Consider the following 17,634-nt stretch of genomic DNA (forward strand, 5'->3'; position numbering starts at 1 on the left):
ACGCCACATGGCAATCATAGGTTAATAGAAATGGGTTAATTTAAGTTGTAAGATCTAGTAGAGCTAGTTAGTAATAAGGTCAAGGTATTGGCTGAGCGTTTATAATTAATATTGAGTCTGTGTGTCAGTTATTGGGGAACTGGTAGACAGGAAAGAAAAGTCGGCCTACAAGAAGCAATCTGGGGGGAAAAAGGCTTCAAAATGCACAGGTACAGAATTGACGGTGTCAAGATATGAACTCAGATCATGAATCCAATACAAATACATAAACTACTGGTGCTTGCACTGTCTAGGATAAACAACGACAAAAACCCTATATTACATACAGGATTTGACAATTTCTATGACTTCAGGCATCAACCAAGGTTAAAACATATTCGCCATATGGGAAAGATACCACTGCTGTTTTTGGCATGATGGACAGAGTCTAAGAGCACAACTGGAGTTTCTGAATGCTGTCACATGCAACACAACATGTCTGACGTTAGTCAAAGCCCATATCTTTAGTGATGTCCTTCAGTGACTCCAGCATGAATCACACAGCTGCAAACTGATTTGAGAGAAATGAATTAGCTTAATGAGTACATTGAGGTGTGGCTGAGAGTCAGTGTTTAAGTCAGTCTACTCCCTAAGCTTTTAAAAATTAGAAATACACAACTGAAAAAAAAATAGCTCAATAAATACAAATATAATTTGCGGGGGAGAAAAAAATTACTGGAAAGTAATAATTCTTACTAAGTTATGGTGAGATTAGAAGCAGCATTGCAGACGAACTCAAAATGAGAGACTCCAAACACATTTGTTTATTTACTCATTATTAGTGATTAGAGTCCCTACAAAATGCTACAGATTGCACTAAAACTAAAGCCGCACCAGTTCTAAGAGATTAATCTATTGTTAGTCCTTTGCAATTTAAGACACTACAACAAATTACAATTCTAGTACTCAATGAGTAGCTGCAGTTTGGAGGTAAACCATCCCCCCCCCTCGTGTATAATGAAGCTGAAAGAAATAATAATGCATTTATCAGCACTTTGGTGACACTTATGAGTGTTCCCAATGAATATATAGCTGAGAGCAACAATTTCAAATGCAAGTTTTCTTGGGTAAAGACAAAGAACCAAGGCTAACTGTTGTGGTTCACATCTGAGATGTCAGCCACAGACAGGCTCACGAGCTTTCAATGCTTGGTTCTACAATAAAGTAACTAGCTGAAAGCTTGGATAATTGTTTTCTTCACTTAACTAGAAGTTAGCTGGGATACCCACCTAAAGAGTAAAAGAGAACACAGAACATAGTATACGTGTTTCACTAAGAAATATGAAGGGGGAAATCATGCTGTTAAAACATAAGGGGTCACCAGGTGGTGATGGCGCTCACCTTTAATCCCAGCACTCAGGAGGCAGAGGCAGGCAGATGTCTGTGAGTCGAGGACAGCCTGGTCTACAAGAACTAGTTCTAGGACAGGCTCCAAAGCTATCAAACTGGGAGGGCAGAGAATCCTCTAAGGAGGTCAAAGAGGAAGGAAGACTAGGAAAATCTAATATGTGTGTGAAGACACAGCGACTGATGATCTTGCCTTCAACAGAATGACTCACTTTAGCTGACTTTACATCTGTTTTTACATCTTGGTGCCACGCCTGCAATTTAAGGATGTCTTCCGGTCCTCTCCTTAGGACATCGAATCCCCTCACAGTCCTCTTGCCCCTCATTCCTCTCAGCTAGGTCCCTGGCTGACTAACTGTATGTCTGGAGTTGTGGTTGGTGGTCCTCTTCATTGAGGAGCCAGGGTCAATGAGAATCAGCTGGGTAAGTTGACAAATATAGACTTCCCTTAAATTCAAACGTTGCATTAAAATTGAATGCATAAGCAAAATTCACTGAATTCCTATAATTTGATATTTTTTCAACTTGGGTACAATGTGTTTAAATATCTTACTGCAGCTCTGTTAAATCAAAGTGATATTTATGTGATTTCACTGTTTTAAAGCAACACTTAAATATTAATGATATCTATGTAATATAGTTTTTGCAGATTCATTGAATCTGTTATTTCATACAGCCAAAAGTTACATTGGCCATATTCTACATGTGCATACATTAGTCCCATACACAAATAAAAATACATTATTTGGAAGTTTCCCTAATAATAAAGAAGAAAAATCTCCTAAAATATTATATATAACGGAAAATATATCTCACAATATTGTAAAAATAAGATTACTATTGAGACAAAACTCCAAAATAATATTTATTTCCTAAAAGTCAACAATTTCAAGCCCAAACTCTCATCCTAGTAAGTGATTATTTATAACAAAAAATAAATTCCCTTCTTTACAGAGTTCTTTCTCTGAAAATAGATCATTAGATGGAAAAAATGGGATCTAAAAACTTAGGGTAGAGACATGGAATATCCCAGTGAAGCCAAACAATCTCCTCAATGCTGGTGGATTTTCTTTGTCAATAGAGAGACCATTTATACTGTGAGGACGCTAAGCCTGCCCTGTCTAAAACTTGTATACCTGAGGTATGTATATACAAGTAAATGATGTTCTCCTCAGGACCAACTCTGCTATAGCTTTGTTTCTTGATTGATGACTCTAACTCCCAGACTCCAGAAGGTAAAATACAATATATGCTCCACGTCAAAGGAACAAAAAAAAATTCCCCAATTTATATAGATATAAATTTGGGGAATGGCGTAGGACTAGATAGTTAACAAGTTGTATGATAGTGGAAGGAACCAATAGGACCAGGAGGAACTTATTGGTCTGAGCCCTCTAAGCAGAGAATGTTTTAGCTAAATGGGTTGGAAAAGGTTAGAACATTTTGCAGTTGACCAAAGTATGAACTAAAAGGCAGTATTCATTAAGATACCATAATTGACTATTTTAATAAACGAACGAGGAAGGTATCTAAAGGCTTGTGGAGATGGAAAAGATAGAGTGGATTAATCATGTAAGATCTGATGACCTCTCCCAGGAAGTTCATTACAATGCACCTTTCAGCATAATTATGAGAAACAAATTTGCAAGGGGGCTCAGGCACCCATGAAGAGTTCTGCGTTCATTGACCTTACAGTGGGGATTTTAGAAATGGACCCTCATCTCTAAATTCCCTAAATTCAATAGTGATAACAGGCTCCCACAGCAGCAGGGACCATTGTGGAGTACTTCATTAACAAAACTATAAATAAGGTAGATGTTTTAAAGGACAGAAACATCACCCAGCGATCAAAACCATCTGACTGCAGTATGTACAGTGCTCACTAGACAAGAAACAAAACCCGAACAATCTGACTTGTAGAGACTGTACTCTCCTTCATTGCTTTTTATGCTCCTGGGAAGGAAAGAGCCAACCTGCTAAAGTCTTCCTTCATCTTCATAAACAAAGGAGCTCCAGTAGTGGTGGGCACTACTCAAATCATCTCAGGCTTCCATCCAGTCCCAGAGAAACCACTCCACAGAGCAAAATCCCCTGCATGAAGGCAGGAGAAAGGGCTCTATACTAACAAAAATTTAATGTTTGCCTGTCTCCTCTCCTTCCCCAAAAAGAGCTCTAGTTATTTATTATAGTGACCACATCAAGGAAAGGATTTTAATTCATTCTGTTCACAAAGTACTGGACAGTAGCTTCAAAATGAAACTATGACCACGAATCATAAACATCACTTAGTCTACAGTCTATAGGAGCTCAGAGAGATTAGGAGGGTTGATGGAGGAGGGTCATTTGTCTATGTGTTACTTTCATTGGTTAATAAAGAAACTTCCTTGGCCTTTGATAGGACAGCAGCTTAGATAGGCAGATTAGACAGAACAGAATGCTGGGAAGAAGGGAAGTGAGGCAGATGCTATAGCTCTCCTCTCCAAGATGGACACAGGTTAAGATCCTTTCTGGTAAGCCACCACCTCGTGGTGCTACACACATTAATAGAAATGGGTTAATAAAGATGTGAGAGTTAGCCAATGAGAGACTAGAACTAATGGGCTAGACAGTGTTTAAAAGAATACAGTTTCCGTGTAATTATTTTGGGTAAAGCTAGCTGGTGGCTGGGAGTTGGGAGGTGGGAAGCGGCCCTGCTCCTTCTACAGAGGGTGGTTGAGTTTAGCTCGTATGAACGGGATAGTGTGTTCATGGCTATTTCCTCATTCCATAATGTATTACTGAATTGTTCACATTTAAAGCAACTGGTACAATGTCTGCATTGGTTCTCTGAGTGTATTAGCATGGTAGGGACTATGTGAGTGGAAGCCTCCACCACAGTTTGTGCATGGTAAGACAAAACAAAACCAGATTTTTTGACTCTACAGAGATTCATGACACCATCAAGGAATTGAGAGGTATAGACGTAAAACCCCACCACCCTTCAAATTAGCTAACCTCTTTGGCCTATACTGACTTTTCCATACATGCTGAATTTCTAGAGGTGAAGCATTTGAGTAAATTTCCTCAAAGGTAAAATGAAAGTCACATTGCCCCGTTGACCACCCCAATAAAGCAGTGTCTAATAGGCCCCTAGATTTTTGGAAAGCAACACATTTTTATCTTGTATATGCTGCTGTGGCCCATTTCCTTAGTGATCACAAAAGCCACAAGTTAGAAGTACATCTGTGAGTAAGAGAAGGCTCTGCAAAAAAAGGTCAGGCTTCCGTGTTTTGCTGTTTCGGGCTATGACTCATCAGAGGATGATGCTTTACGCACCAGTAGCTGACAGGGATGCTGTGTGCAGCTCACAGCAGACCCTACAGGTGAATCACAGTAAAGCCTGAGGACTCTCCTGCAGATAGCTACCCTCTTTGTGAGAAACAGCAACTGTTTAACTTTTTTCTAAGTCTTCCTAGTAATGTCTACAATGAACCACCAACTTACCATATGCATCATGAACTAGTTGCTGCACCGACTAGTACAAAAGAAGCTCAACAGTAAATGGAAACATAAGACAGAACTGAAGCGAATCCTAATTTAATCAGGAGCTAGCCCAAATGTCCATATCCTACATATTCTCTTATCACCTTTTTTCCTATCATCTCCCACATATGACTTCATCAAGACTTCGTTATAACTCACTGGCAGGAAGAGAAACTAGAATCTGGCTCATAGATGTTTGTGTATAATATATGCATGGTATATGCAGATGGACAACTATTGCAATACAGCTTCTTTCAAATGTATCCCTGAAGGATAGTGTGGGTCTCTACCAGGCAAAGAACTCTAATGTATCGAGGTGCTTGCTTGAAAGCAAAAGGAATAATAAATGGTTTTCAGAAGAGTGTGCAGTAAAGCCTACCAGCTCTGGCTATAAGCCATAATTATGACTGTTTATTTTACTTTACGTGTACGGTTTTGCTTTCATCTTCCCTTTAAGCACTTATCATCTAAACTTTATTACACATAGCAATTATAGCTGTACCGTGGTGTTTAAGTAACATGATGTAAAGAATAGAGACTATCACCTAGTAGTATATTTTCTTCCCAGAAATGGTTAGTATGGTTTTGGTTACAAAACATGCTTCTAAAGAGTTGTGTCATATTACAGAAGAATGACTTTTTCATTGCTCCTGAGCTTAAGGGTACTTTAAGAAAAGATATAAGGATTCAAAGATGACGAAGTTTGGACCTCGATGACAATTCTGTGAGTCAGATTGTTGAGGCCATTGTCCTCAATATCTTTCACATACTGACGTAGGTATTGCTGTGAGGAGTTTTGCAGACATCATAGCCTCTGTAATTAACTGACTCTAAGAAGTTTATCTTCAACAGTCAGGATGGACCAGATCCAATCACTCGAAAGACCAGAGAGAAAAATGAGGGTTTGCAAAGATGAAATTCTATCTGTGGAGAGACATTTCAGCTATGGCTCCAGAGTTTCTGGCCAGCCCTTCTGCCGGCTCCCAAAGACATTTAAACCAATCCTTGTAATTTTTCCCCTATTAGATCTGTTTCTCTAGCAGCACTGGACAGATACAATTATGTTCATATTGTGAGTAAAGTAAGAACAGAGAATATTTGAATGACTTTAAATATGAGTTTTCCAACAACAAGGGAAAGATGTCTATCATTGTGATTCCATGAGGAGTACCAAAATTACAGTATTGTATGTAGAACAGAAAAATTGAGAAAGTAAAGCCCTATAAGGTGAATAACCTGCCATAAAGCTGTACAGTAGTACAGAATTCAAACCATTACACTCCACAAGAATGAAGTAATTAAATAATCACTTAGGTTAATTGCCATTGGCTAAGTAAATGCCATCACTAGACCACATTCACCTGATAAAGAATGCCTATTTTAAAAATAAAACACATTTTCCTCTCATTAAAAAGTCATTGAAAAACTGATATAAGTTTCAAAACTTCATAGCAACCTACAAAAATAAAATTTTCTTTACTATAGATACAGTGTGGGGGTAATGTTTGAGTAGTTAAATACACTTGCTGCATTTGTAAAGGTCCTGGTTCTGGGGTCAGTTTCTAGCACCCATGTCAAGAAGCTCATGACCATTTATAATTCCAGATGCAGCAGATTCGTTTCCCATTTCTGGCCTCCACAGGCACTAGGCATGCACATGGTAGGTATGAAGGTATTCGATATCCATACAAAAGACAATGAATAAATAAATAAATAAATAAATAAATAAATAAATAAATAAATCTTCAAAATGTAAAGCATGAGAATGCTTGAATTTTGTTTTGAGGATTTTTCCATTGATTGCAGATATATCAGTATTTGTAAAGTCTGAGCCCAACAAGAGAAGGCTGTTTAAATCTGAACTGAGGAGAATCAATGTCCAATGTCCTCCTACAACTTGGTCTGATATAGAATATCCCCAAGTAAGAGACTATGGCATGATAGACCCTGACAGGAGAAAGGCCAGGTCACGAGCATGTCACTATAAAGAAATTAGCTCAGCAATTTCCTCTGTTTCTCTTCCTCTGTAGGTAGGCTTCAGCAGTAAGTAACCACCTGCCTTCACTCCTTTCTCCTATGTCTTCTTCCAAAAAGCATAAGAATAACACCCCCATGTTTCACGGGTCACTTAAACTTGGCTGCATGTGATCAGTTCCAACTGTCAGATATCCCGGCTCTTCTGCAAGCTACTGAAACTTTCTAAGGTAAAACTGGCTAAGCCAGTTCTAAGTTGCCTTCTAATTATCCTCATTAGTAATAAAGCGACACTTATTGATCAACTCACTTGAATTTTACGATTCATGGAAAAAAGTCACATGACCCTTGATTGAAGAATTTCAAAGTCAGGGTATCTACGAAGACATGCCTCGCTCACTCAATCACTCCCAAACCAGAAATATCACCACTTTCATTTTACAGTGACCACACAGAATGTAGCCTCTGCCTCAGCAACCTGGATGGGTTACTATCCCTTTTACCCAATCTCAACCCTGGGGTCTCAGCATCTCTGACCAGCCCTCTCTCTGGTTATCTGCCCAGGTATCAACTGCCTCCAGACTGTGTCACCATGGCTGACCCACATGCTGGGATACCATCTGCTGTGCTTTGCTGGCCCTCATGGACTCTGACCTCTTAGCTGTCAGATTCACATCTGTTGCCATCATCTTCTTCCCTGATAAGGAGCCGGCTGACTTACTTGGACAATCTCCCAACAGTTAAAGTAAATTCCAATTCCAGCAGCTTCTTGCACTCTGATGAGCCTGTACTGTGACAATGATGACCCTTTAAACAAAATAAACTGATACTTCCCTCTACCAAGCTCTTATAATTAATTCTACCATTCTCTGCCCTGTGTCTAAATCATAAATTAGTCCAACAGGTTTCAAGCATAATTGAGACAGATGGTTTGTTTACTAGTTACTGCTAAGTGATAAGTCATGTACTAACCTGAGCTTTAAAAAATCTGATAAACAGTGGAAAGTTCTTGCAGAAAAACAGAGGTGAAAATCAATCATAAAGTGAATGTTCCAAACAGCCTGCTCCAAAAGCACAATATGTAAAGACACGACATTATCCCCTTAGAATGGAGACAGAATGTCTGCACAATGAAGAAACTATTTTCAAAGAAATTATAGACTTGTCATTATATGCAACTATGAAATGGGTAAGTATTTTCTTATGCTTTTAAAACAGTTCTTTAGTTCTACAAATAGTTTTTGGTTTAAAAAAGACAAAGAAGTACAATAATCAGGGTTAAACTCTATTGCTGTTAAAATTCTCCATACAATGTATTCATCAACAAGAAGTTAAAGAGGCACTGAAAAAACAACCTTAAAGTGATATGACCCCTTAAATGGAAAACTTCATAAATATCACAGCAAGTAATATTAAATAATACTTTATTAAATAGCCTTAAAAGGAAATATTTTATATACTATGCAAACAATGGATTTAATTTTAATAGCCTTAAGAAAGAAGTATTAATATCAGTTCTATTTTATAGACATCAGCACTGAGGCAGAAAGGTTAAATAATATGCCTGCGTCTATGTAGCTCAAAAAATCAACAAGGAGAACTCAATATTGGCAACCCATGACTTAGCTTACTGCACTAAACAAAACCCTTTGAATGGTTTTGAAAACTGCTGCAACCAGATAGTGCCAAACCATGGTAGGAAAGAGATTTACTTTTCAATTTTCAGACTCCATCAAAAAAAAAAAAAAACTCTTCATGGAGTTTCAATGTCTGCCTTGTGTCAAAAAGACTATAAAATCTCATGAAGTGGGACTACTAATCAATACAAGCAAAAACAAACAAGAAAGATAGCATAAATTGCTGTTGTAATCACAACTGCATGTGATACGCATTAAATTGTGCATATGTATTTAAATTATAACACAGACTTCACAGATCTCTTGAGAAGTTCATATTGGAGAGCGCTTTGGAATCAGCTCACACAGAGTTAAGCCATGTTTTCCGTTACATACCAACAAGAATGTAACCACATACCAAATTCAGTAAGGGAAAGCCTTTAAGACACACTTAATGTGAACGTGACCTTGAAAGGACTGCCTTTTGAGCCACACTTCAGCAATCATAGCCATACATAGGATTGTTATAAACTGAAATGTTTGATTAGCAGCTAATGTAGCCACAATGCCTTCCAAAGGTCAGAAAATAATATCATCTCATACAAACAATAACAATTTGCTCATGGGCAGCTCTGGGACAATGATGCCACTCTGGGACAATGACATCATCTTTTAGTTACTGCCTTGACTTTCTACAATTGTATATTCACATGTACAGTTTCCTACAAGTGGGGTTTATTAATGACTGCCATACAACATGTATGATGTTTTCAAGGTAGGATAGCAGTCTGACAATTTATCAAGATATTTTGTGTTCTTGAACATCCATAAGTTAGAATTTTAATAAATTTTGAAGAGAATATAAATTAAATGAAAAATAAAATGAAGACTTATTTGTCATAGTGCCATGCGCTGTGAACGGATACATCTCAATGGTTACTTACTATCCAGAATGACCCAGGCTGCCTTGAGCTATATAGGATTCTGCAGGCCTGGGTTGGAGCTACAAATTCCTATTTTTCAAGTAGATATAGTTGATTCTGTCTCCAGAATAATGTTGATATATCCAAACCTTTCTAGAAGGGGCATGACATGTCTGTTAACTAGCCAGAAATAAACATAACCATGGGGTAGAACTTTGCTGAAAAGTCCTCAGGAAGCTGATGGGCTTTCACAACCAGTGTATTCCAATTTGCTAAACCACATTCTCTTCCACCTTAGAATAACTGGGACAGTATCCCTCACCCAGAGAGAAGGGGTAGCTAGGTTAGGTTCAAATGCATAGGCGGCTATCGAATAAGAAAATGGAATGAGTTGAAGCTGGGTTGTTACCAGTCATTCTCAAATCAGAATAGCAGACACTTTTGTTATTTTGATGAGGAATCTCTAAGAATTCATTATATCCTCTCTATTACACATTAGCAATACAACCAGTAAAGAGACAGACAAAAAGCTTTCTGCATTTTATCCCATGCAGTTATTTGACTATGGGCTTTGGGCTTTAAGTAAGGAGATCAACACTAACCCAGCTACATAACCTAAAGGAAGGCTCTACATTGGTAGTTCTCAACCTGTGTGTCATGACAACTTTGGGGATAAATGATCCTTTCACAGGGGTCATCTAAGACTTTTGAAGAACACAGATATTTACAATCCAATTCATTACAGCTATGAAGTAGCAACAAAGTTCTATTATCGTTGGGGGTCGCTACAGTGTGAGGAGCTGTATTAAAGGGTCGCAGCACCAGGAAGCTTGAGAACCACTGCTCTGGAGAAAATGTTAAAAAGCGATGCTTTTTACTTGAGCCAGAGTAATAGGGCTAAAAAAGCAAAAGTGGGGTGAGCAGTAGCCTTCCTCACTCTCTGCTTCCGGCCTCTGACAAGCCATCATGCTCCCACTCCTAGCCCTCCCCACCCTGATGGCAGCTATATTCCCAAACCATGAACCCAAACTAGCCTTTCTTCCCTTCTTTATTTCTCGCGAGGTATTTGTTCACAACAATGGAGAAACTAATAAGGATGCTTTCTTCTTACTCTTCCAGCAGTAACACCCTGTCAGTGTGAACCCTCTGAAGAAGTAAGCAGGCAAGGGCACATGAACAGCAAGCAAAAGCTTTCTTTGCCATGTGACACAAAAATCCCCAAGAAAGGACACAGAGCCAGGAAGACAGAACTGATGATTCCAGAAATGTATGTAAGAAAACATCAAAAGTATCAGAACAACGTATACTTCTTGTGATGTTTCCGAGAGATGACTAACTACAGCACTCTTTAAAAAGGAGGAGCTCCAGGAAATATCACAACAAAACATGTGACTGCTCAGAAGTAAGAGTTGATTTTATTCTTTCCTCTCTACTGCTTAAATGTCTCAAGATATAATTCACAAAAGTTCCTTGACTGGCAATGGGGTAGTGTTACAATAAAATTAACTTGAAAATATCATAGGTCAAAACATGTGCGGCACATTTAACCTTTGAAACACTAAGGCTCAGAAATGTCACTGTAGAGTCTTCATTGTTCCTTTCATGGTTGCACGGCTGACCGGAAGTTGCAGCTTATTGCTGTAACACATGTTGCCTTTCCAGAAAGAACTAACATTCAAAATTCACACTTCAGTTGCTAATGAATGTGTATTGCTTTCACATCACAAAATGGAAAAATTGTAAATCAAACCATTTGAAGTTAAGCACTTCCTATATTAAAACAACATAGATTGTTAAAAAACCAAAGCAAAGTGAGCTCATTGATGGCAAACTGGGGAGGGGAGAACTGAGTGTTCAATGGCTTGTTTACTGTAACTGGTAAGCATGCCTAACACCAAGGCATGCTGAGTTAATATGGTAACAGACGATCTCTAACTGCTTTATTTCTCTTCTGTTAGAATGATCAGGGAGGAGTTCAGCCACCGGAGTCCTTTTGGACTTACTTCTCAGAAACTAATGTAACTTGTGCAATGCTTGATAACACAGCATGACTGATAAACAGGAATTGGTTTGCAGTACAGCTTTCTAACCCTACCAAATTCAAACTCACCCAACATGCACAAGCATGCTGCCTTTGAACAGGTTGTAACACATTTATTGTCAGATCCAAGATCTTCTTTTATGTAATGAACTAGAGCTGACAATCTAGAACCCTTGGCATAAGCCAAAAACTAAAGGTTGAACTAAAACAAAAAATTCAAATAGTTCACAAACTAAGAACATACAAGAGACTACTAACAAACAAAATAGAACAGCTTCTAATGTTGTATAGCTACTTTTTTTTTTATTTTCGAGACAGGGTTTCTCTGTAGCTTTTGGTTCTGTCCTGGAACTAGCTCTTGTAGACCAGGATGGCCTTGAACTCACAGAGATCCGCCTGCCTCTGCCTCCCGAGTGCTGGGATTAAAGGCGAGTGCCACCACCGCCTGGCTAGCTACAATTTTTTGCAGCACAATTCATAAAGATTTTGTTTTCGTGAATCCCAGATGGAGAGGACTTCTAACATTAATGTCATCTTCACTTTCTAGGTTGTTGCAAGCACTCTAAAAGTGATTTCCAAAATAAGATCTTATTTCTTATACTAATGTACCATTATCACGTGCCCACCATATCCATACATTTTGAATTGCTCCATTAACACTCATTTTATTCAATTCTCACCATCATCTTGAGATGTACTGTTTTACTCTCAAAGTCTCAGGGATGTGTAACTTATCTAAAGGCTAAGAGGTAGGGGACAAGACCAGTAAGTTTTTAACTCAAAATTAGCCTGGTGATCAGTTCTTCATGGGAATCCTTCTCATTCCCATGATCAAAATAATACTTGAACTAGTTTCTGTGACATTTGTTAATCACTCATGTTCCCCTTTACTACTCTAGTCTCACATATAAACTCCCTGTGCTCCATCCATTCTTAGTGGTCCAAGCTTCTAGAACTTTCTCTAGTACCAAAAGTTGTTCCCTGAATGAAAACAAAAATATTTTTCTCTAGTTACATCCATTCAGACTAGCTATGTTTCTTTCTTATATGTCAAACTGATTTGTTTCCACATCATATTCTTGAGCCTACTGAAGTCAGCATGGGTCCCTTAAGACCTCATCAAAGGAAACTGTGGGGAACTCCTGATCTGAAGATGCCTGAGGTCTCCTTAAAACCCTCAGTCAATTTTACTTAGGTCCAGCATTTCTACCCAGGCATGTCAGAGAAAACAAAAAGTCCTCAGCTCTGTATCACCAGTGCTCACAACAGCCCCAAGCCCAAGACAGATAGAACAGTCTCAGAAACTACTTGCTAGATGAAGAAATGATAGAAAAAAAAACTAAAACCTTTGACATACTGTAGATAGTATTAACAGTTATTCTATGCCTAAGAATCCCTGATAAACTTGACCCTTTCTACTTTATCCTGTTACAGTGGTGGCTGTTATCCCCTTTTGTTTGTTGTATATTTTGTTTTGTTCTCCATTTTTCCCTTCTACAAATTGCTACTGACAGTTTTTTGTTGTTGGTGGTGGTGGTGGTGGTAGTGACTATGGCTTGTTTTTTTTTTTATAGTCTTCAAAATGTGATAGTCTAGAAAGCATGAGGATTAACAACACTTTGTTATCTTTAGACTTGTGTGTGTTTGGTTTTGTTAGTCATTTAACAAAAAATAGTAGTCTTTTGCTCTCTCTCCTCTCTTTTATTTTATTTACCCATTAAAGAGGAAGAAGGTTTCTACCGTTATTTTCTTTTCTTTGAGGCTGTTTTCTACTTTAATAAAAATATTAAGAGAAGAGAGAGGGAGAGAAAGAAAGAGAGAAAGGAAGGAAGGAAGGAAGGAAGGAAGGAAGGGATTTTAAAATTTTTCTGTCAGAGGCTAGAGAGATAGATCAGAGCTGCTTTTCCAGAGGACCCAAATTCAGGTCCCAGCACCCATTTCAGGTGGCTTATATCCACCATTAACTCCAGCCTCAACAGTGCTGTCTTCTGGCCACCATGGGCACATTTGTTCACTTGATATACATTACCCTACACCACCCCCCCCACACACACACCCATGCACACTAAATCTTTAAATAAACAAAAGAAACCATGTGTGCTCAAAAAGAGTCTTGCAGAGCCAGTCATAATGTATTCCCTTCATGTAGATTCAGACATTTCCAAGCATGTTTTCTGAGCCAGTAGGACATATCTTCCTAGGATGTGATTTTCAGAGTATCTAAAAGTCCTTCTAGAAGACTACATAAGAAGGTTGTTGGCCAAATTCTAAAAGCAAAACTTTCTTGATGACAAGCCATGTCAGACCAAAAAGAAACACTCTAGTGTTGATAGATAAAAATAACGGAATTATCAAATTCAAGTTAGGTACAATGACCACTGGAGAAAGGTGAGGGGAGATGGCTGAATATACAATATGGCATAATTTAAATCTATAAACAAAAGAACAGTACAGATGAGCGAAATGAGAAGTCCATTCCGCTGAGAGAGAGCTGGCAGGACATGGATCAGCATGCATGTCTTCAGGGAGAACAACAGTAGCCAAGAACAATTGCCTTGCTCAGAGACGTGGATCCAACCAGAAAGATGTAAAAGATCACAGCAAATCTGATCTCTTTCCAGAACTCAGTAATTATGCCAACAGAACCTCAGGCAAAAATGTGTTCCTTTTTTAAATCTTTGTGCCAACTGGTTGTAACAGTACAGGCTGCCATTACTTGTTACATTTCACAAAAATTAAAGGTTTTATCAATTTGTCTTTTTACTTTTAATTTAATTATTGTTTGGGAAGATACACACGTGTACACATATGCCATGGCACGTGGACAGAGGCCAGAAGACTACTTCCATGAGCCATTTCCCTCTTCTCACTGTGGCTTCTAGAGAATGAACTCAAATTCTCCAGCTTGTGTGGCAAGTGTTTTTCCCCTCTAAGCCCTAAGGTACTAAAAAGATCTTTAGTGCGTGTTGATGATGATGAATTTCCCTTTGACATTTGCTTTGTGGCCCCAGTATTTGAAAAAAAAAAAGAGATACTCCAGATAGAGGTGAAATAGCCAACTTTGTTGCACTGTACTTCACAATAATCAAACTGGGAACATTTTTCTTCAAATGTTATCATCTTGTCGCTCCACTGCTATTATCTACTGCATTTGACTAACTGAGGGATTTCATTTTTACTACTGATGATACATTTTCACATGAACAAAACTTGAATTATTCAAAGATGTTGCAAATGATTTCTGAAATATGCACTGACGTGCAAGCATTATAAAAATGTCTACTTAAAACCCTCCACTTTTGTGACTACGGTATCTCAAATTTAGTTGGTCTTTTGATGGAAAGTTGCTGCTCTTCCAAGTTGTTGCTTGAACTTTTCTATAATGCTGTCAATACTTTTCACTAATATATATATATATATATATATATATATATATAGTGTGTGTGTGTGTGCGTATGTGTGTGTGAAAATATATTACATAAATATGATAGTAAATCATGTCATATTATGGCATAACATTCATTCTTTGACAGTGTCCATGACTATCTATGCTGCAGAGGTTAAGAAAACAACTCACCCATAGTTCTCAGCTTTATTAAACCTTTAAACAATCATATTTTTGGAATGTTAGTCAGAATTTAACTGATTCATTAATTCTACTCTCAAAAAATAAAACAAATTCATTGTTAGGGTCAATGTTGTTTGTGTCTCTTGTTCATTAACCTATAAGGAAGTTTTAATACAATTAAGCCTATCACTCTTCAGCTCTTGATTCCTCGGATTTACAGTTCCAGAAGGATAGAGCCCACAGTGATAGGAAGAACATAACATCAAACAGGTATGGCAAGCAGGAGCAACCGGAAGCTAACTGGTCATGTCACAGCTGCACACAGGAAGTAAAGAACAAACTGAAAGCGAGGAATGGCTATAAATCTTCAAAGTCCACTCCTCAGTGATGCACTCCCTGCAACAAGGGTGCATCTCCTAAAGATTCCATAGCCTCTCCAAAGAGTGCTACCATCTGGAGAGCAAGCATTCCACTACAGGAGCCTATGGGGGATATTTCTCATTCAAACAATCACTGGACCTTTAAATTTCTACATTAGTGGAAAAAAAGTAGCACACTGTTTTAAGTATAACCTTTTAACATGTTTTAGTATTCAGAAATGACAAGTTCTTAAATTACTCCTTCTTTTTCCAAAATTTTACTTTTCTCAGGTCAATCTTTCTTCAATTTTAATGGCAAGTTTTCCTCCAATTTTTGAGGTTGCAAGTTAAGTTATAATAAGTTCATAAGTTAATATGGAGAAGATGACACTTATACATTTATTATTCTTTCCCGGATTTCAATATAAACATTGTTCACCACTCCCTTCTTTTGTTTCTTATTCTATTGTTATTGTCTTCATTTAATGCTTATGTTGTATCTACACAGCTATCTGTAGGTATTCCTGACTGTATAAATGCAATTATTTTACCATACTGAACATTTATTGTGGAAAGACAAACTGATGTATACCATTAGCTTTTTTTTTTTTTTTTTTTGGTTTTTTTTTCAAGACAGGGTTTCTCTGTAGCTTTGGTGCCTGTCCCGGAACTAGCTCTTGTAGACCAAGCTGGCCTCGAACTCCCAGAGATCTGCCTGCCTCTGCCTCCCGAGTGCTGGGATTAAAGGTGCACGCCACCACCACCCGGCTTACCATTAGCTTTTTTATCCCTAAGTAATTGTACCCTTTTATTCCGATACTCTTTATTATGTCATCTTTTCTATAATAATTGCAACTTTTCAAAATTAAAACTATTAAGAGACAACAATCTATGGTATTTAAGACCAAAGACTCATTCATATGTTAATCCACTTGAGTACTAATTCAGTTTGTGTACTTATTGTCTGTGTGAACTTGGCCAACTTATTCCACTTCTCTGGTTCTCAATAAAAACAATAGTTACTAGTACCACCTGGAAGTTAAACATCTTTTTAAAATTACTGTAAGGAACTTGAAATTGTTCCTAACACAGACAATAGGTATTTCTCTTTCTATTTTATCCATTAGAATTTCTAAAATGAAATAAAGTTCAGGTGATCAAACATGCCATACAATTAACCCATAGAGTTTTTCTGATTTCTTGAGATTTTTCTTATACTTTAACTTTTGCTATCCTTGCTTACTAAGTGATATACATATGTGTGTTTTTTAAATAAACATTTGGAATCTGTTAGAAAATCAAGAGTGTAGGTATTATTCTTTGGTCTATTGGTATAAAATTATTTAAATAAAATTTCCAACTTTCACCACCATCCCATTCCAGCTACACATACACTCACTGTATTGCTTTGTTGCTGATTTCTAATTTCTTTAGCTAATATTTTGAAATTCTCTTGTTATGCTATGCTTTTAATTACTTTTTGAGAGGGTTATGAAGTTTAGTGTTTTGTTATGAAAATGAATCTGTAAAATGTGCTATTTCCACCACAGACATCACTGAGTCGAGAGACCTGTGCTCCTTAGGAGTGTGTTTCAATGCGGAGGCTAAACGTGTGATGCTCGTGAGATGCTGCCTTCCTCTAAAGACAGTACCTCAGCTTCTGCTCTCCACGCTGGTCAAGGACATGGGTTTAACAGCAGACGGAATTAGACTCCTATCCAACTTCACCACCCACTGGCTAAATCTGTGCAGTTGGCCAGTCAGCCAGCTTTCATCACAGATGGGAACAACCTCCTTCACCTCCTCCCAGAGCTGTCGTGAGAATTATGTGGATTCTGCTTATAAGTCCTGAGCATTCAGCCCACCACACTGACCCAGTAATTATCTTACATATCAATTTTAGTTGTTCTCAAGGGCAAAGCAAGCATTTGTAACTTTGTTCATGATTTTCCCCCAGTATAAAGAATAGGAATGACTCCTGTAGAAATCTGTTTTCCCTAAAATTATTTTACTGAAATCATTCCCTTCTAAAAGGTAAATTTCAATGAAGCTGTTATTCTTCATTGACAAGTTTAAAAGTTGGTATTAAAGTAAAAATGTTCCAATAAGATATAGAACCCATTGCCACTGTCTAAATCTCAGTGGGTGAAAAGGAAGTGCACACTTGTCTCTGGAAGCCCAGGCAAAGAGCCCAAGCCCCATGCAGGATCATCTGCTTGTTCATGCTCCCTTACTGTTATGTTCT

The 17,634-nt window shown here is 37.9% G+C and overlaps 1 protein-coding gene across 1 annotated transcript in view; it reads right to left on the reverse strand.

Moving 5' to 3' along the window:
- Positions 1–17,634, reverse strand: part of Pkib (cAMP-dependent protein kinase inhibitor beta) — a 100,207-nt gene that overhangs the window by 61,228 nt on the left and 21,345 nt on the right. The window lies entirely within an intron of this gene.

This window comes from Microtus oregoni, unplaced genomic scaffold, assembly GCF_018167655.1.
Source record: "Microtus oregoni isolate MIOR12 unplaced genomic scaffold, Mior012 000006F_ref0000085, whole genome shotgun sequence".
Taxonomy (NCBI): Eukaryota; Metazoa; Chordata; class Mammalia; order Rodentia; family Cricetidae; genus Microtus; species Microtus oregoni.